Source organism: Taudactylus pleione, unplaced genomic scaffold (assembly GCF_031769625.1).
Source record: "Taudactylus pleione unplaced genomic scaffold, aTauple2 ptg000219l, whole genome shotgun sequence".
In the NCBI taxonomy this organism is placed as follows: Eukaryota; Metazoa; Chordata; class Amphibia; order Anura; family Myobatrachidae; genus Taudactylus; species Taudactylus pleione.
This window is the reverse complement of record NW_028284621.1, coordinates 788427-792711: the sequence shown is the minus strand read 5'-3', so window position 1 is coordinate 792711 and position 4285 is coordinate 788427.

The following is a 4285-nucleotide window of genomic DNA, read 5'->3' as shown; positions in this document are numbered from 1 at the left end:
CGACTGCCTAAATACCGGCAGCCGGCTTCCCGACTGTCTTATCCCGTCAAGGGTGAAATGCCGGGCGTCTAGATGTAGACGCCCGCAATTCCCCGATGCCAGGAGACCGGCGCCCGGCATCACGATCGTAGTGATGCTGGGTGCCGCGAGCGGACAGCCGCGGGGGGGGGGAGGGTTAGGTTTAGGGCTCCCGGGGGGGACTTAGGGTTAGGCACCCCCCCGGGAGGGTTAGGCTAGGGGGGAGGGTTAGGGTCAGGCACCCCTCCGGGGGACTTAGGTTTAGGCAGCGGGGAAGGGGGTGGTTAGGGTTAGGCACTTAGAGGGGGGATTAGGGTTAGGCACTTGGGGGGGAAGTTAGGGTTAGGCACCCCTAAGGAGGGTTAGGGTTAGGGCGGTTAGGTTAGTGGATACTTACCTATCCACGATCGGGTTTTCCAGCGCTGTTGGGCTTCCGCTGTGTCGCACTCTGCTCCTGTCGGGCTGCCGCTGACGGGAATTGGCCGGCGGTATTTCATACCAATTCCTGTCAGTCACCATCGACAGCACGCCCCCTTTGGTGCGTGACCCCGAGCGACGTATTTGTCGTCGCTCACCGGGTCTCGCGCATGCGCACGACGGAGCTCCCTCCGTCGTGCGCATGGGCATTCTCACAACATCGACCCGTTTGCGAGCAAACTTTGCTCGCGAGCGGGTCTGAATGACCCCCAGAGCCAGAAAATTAGTAATCAGTTTAGGGGCAGTCTCCATGTGGCTGGGGGAGGGAGGGAGGGAGAAGAGGCTTGGTGTGGCCCATCACAATTTAGTTGCCCCAGGGCCCCCGCAAGCCTTAATCCGGCCTTGGTTCTGGATTCATCTTCATCTGGGTTTGACACGGAACCCCAACTTCTGTTCATCTCTAGTTTGAATGAGCTATTAATCACTTTACTGGACCATTAGTGACTTGTATCTGCCTAATGACTGTTGATGTTTCATTTATGAAATGCTACAGCGATAAATTTCAGAGCTGGGGATGGGCAGGAATTGATCTGTGACATTGTAATATCCTTTTAGGGCATTTTGGAAAGTTATTTTGCATATTACCCACTCCGGTCCTAGGTATGCCAGAAAGGAAGATCTGAGGGCCTGATTCAGAGCCGCTCGTTAGCGGCTGCTCGTTCGCTCCGAGCGATGTTTGCACAACTGCGCATGTGTACGGATTGTAATACGCATGCGCGAACCAGTCAGTGCGGCCGAAAATCGTTTGTTCGCTATATAGCGAGTGCCTGCTATTTTGAGTGACAGAATGAGGCGTATGTGGGTGGTAACAGGGGAAGGTGCTTGAAAACGGGGAGTGGAAATCAGAACGCAGGCGTGCTTAAAGGTCAAAGCGGCCGTTTTATGGGTGTGCATAATTAATACAGCAGCGTCATTGACCACGTCAGTTGGGTGTCTTTTAGCCAAAACTGCTCGCAAGATTGCGGTAGGAAAAACCAACCACAAGAATAGCGAGCAGTTCATACGCTGTTCGATGTACTCGATTAATCTAATAAATAGCGGACATGACGTATGATGCGAGCTGCCAGGGGGCATATTTTTCAAATAAACGAGCGCATGTTTTGTTCGCTCGTTCAGACATGGAGGCGTCAACAGACCGCAAGGAGTGAACGGTTCATTTGAATAGCCACCCCCTTTTTCTAAACGAGCGAGCGCTAATTGCGAGCGGCTCTGAATCAGGCCCTGAGTCTTTTATTACAGAAGTTTTTCACTCTGCTGTACAAAGAACCCACACAGGAAGCTGCGCAGTACTGTATGTCGTCTATAGGGGGTGCTCACCGTTTACTTTTCTATACGGAATGACGATGGCTTCTGCAGTGAATCAGAATGTTTGTCTTTTGTATTGAATCTGAATGTAACTTTATGTGGAGCAAGTACAATACTTGCCATTTATAAACAGAGACCATTCAACCAATCAGATGGCCTCATTAAGCAGTCTAGTGTAGCCAAACTAATACAACATAATATGTGATTAGTTATTAGGAATTCCAACATTTTATGAAATGATTGCCCAGCTGGCAGCCTGCTTACTACCTTATACTAATGCGATTATCTGCCCATCTATGCAGAGCATCTTTCCATCTCCCATCGGTTTTCCGTCTGCAGCTGCAGCCATCATCATTAGTAGCCGGTCTTAAGCTGGGTACACAACTTACAGGTATATCTGCAGATAATGGTTGTTCATACACACTGACCAACCATCATCTGACCGCAGATCCCGCTGGCCGGGGGGGGGGGGTGTTGTGCCCTCCTCCACGCGACCTCCACTGCAACTGTGATGATGAGAGATTGATGAATACCCCCCTAAATCTATGTAGTACATGTGTTGGTATTTATACTGCAATGGGGACCACTTGGCAATGAATCTTTATTGTGATATTTGAAGGTTATATATTCCCCCAAACAACTACTCTGTTTTCTTATTGCTGATTGTTATATTCTCCAACCACTGACCTGCCCCCACACCCTAATTATGTCTCCCTGTACCCTTTAGCCCATAAAACTGGTGGAAGGGATTAGGGAGAAGGTAACATATTATGAGGATGACACAATAAGTTGTTCTTTGTCTAAAAAGTTGGCTTTATGCTCGTCACAGGATATAGGGCCTGATTCAGACCCGGTCGCAAGCACTGAGCGCTCGCAACCGGGTCGATGGTGGCCCAGAACGCATGCACACGATGGAGCCGGCTCTGTCGTGCACATGTGCGAGACCCGTATAGCGACGGGCAAGCCGTCGCTCTGGGTTTCGCACCAAAGGGGGCATGCTGTCGATGTTGAGTGACAGCACGCCCCCTTTGGTGGGGGGGCTGGCTGCCCAGACTGAGGCGTTCCCATGAGAACGCCTACCGTCTGGGGGCGGCCCCACTGACATCACAAGTGATGTCAGTGGGAGAGCTTTCGGCTCTGTTTGAGCTGAAAGCTCTCTGGGGCTTGCGTCAACGAGACCCTACCACAAGGGTCTCGTCGCAAGCCCGATTGTCGCGATGGTCTTGACCATTGCGACCATCTTCCTGGCCGCTCGCATAGCTGTGGGTGACCGGCCCTGATTCAGAGCGAGCGCTCTGTCAGAGCGACGGCTCTGAATCGGGGCCATAGTCAGGATCATGGCTGTCAGAATACCGACAGATCCCGATAAGTATTAGGGTTAGGTTTAGGCACTAGGGAGAGTGTTAAGGTTAGGCTGCAGGAGGGGAAGGTTAGGGTTAGGTTGCAGGAGGGTTAGGTTGCAGGAGGGGAAGGTTAGAGTTAGGTTGCAGGAGGGTTAGGTTGCAGGAGGGGAGGGTTAGGCTGCGGGAGGGGAAGGTTAGGGTTAGGTTGCGGGGAGGGAAGGTTAGGGTGAGGGAGGGGAGGGTTAGTGTTAGGCTGTGGGAGGGGAAGGTTAGGTTGCGGGAGGGGAGGGTTAGGTTGTGGTAGGGGAGGGTTAGGTTGCGGGAGGGGAAGTTTAGGGTTAGGTTGCGGGGAGGGAAGGTTAGGGTGAGGGAGGGGAGGGTTAGTGTTAGGCTGTGGGAGGGGAAGGTTAGGGTTAGGTTGCGGGAGGGGAGGGTTAGGTTGCGGGAGTGGAAGGTTAGGGTTAGGTTGTGGTAGGGGAGGGTTAGGTTGCAGGAGGGGAGGGTTATGCTGCAGGAAGGAAAGGTTAGGGTTAGGCTGCAGGAGGGGAAGGTTAGGGTTAGGCTGCAGGAGGGGAAGGTTAGGGTTAGGTTGCGGGAGGGGAGGGTTAGGTTGCGGGAGGGGAGGGTTAGACTGCGGGAGGGGTGGGTTAGGGGGAGGGTTAAAATGCTTACCAAAATCCATCAAGACTTTGACTGTTGGGATGCCGCTGTCTATATTCTGACGGTCAGCATCCTGACTGTCAGGAACTCGGACCCGACCCCTTGACACAAGCTAGTAGCTCCCAGCTAAGTATTGCAACATATTTATCTGTTAATATTTACATTAGTTACAAAAGACATATGAAACTTACAGCATTATCTCACCTTTAACACAGATGGACATGAAGTACTTACTCTAATGCTCCTAAATTAATTAGCCTGGGACTATGGTGACAGGCGCCTTTACTGTAACTGTAGCAGCGAGCACCAATCCCTGCTTCTCTATCATTTATTGCCTAACAAAAATGCCACGTTTCCATATTTAGTTACAGATCCTGTCAATACCGTTCCAAAACATTGAAGTTCTGTCTTAACTTAAACAACGATTGGATTTAACATCCTTAAAAAGAACAAAGACATTTGTGAGAAAATGGTTTATTACA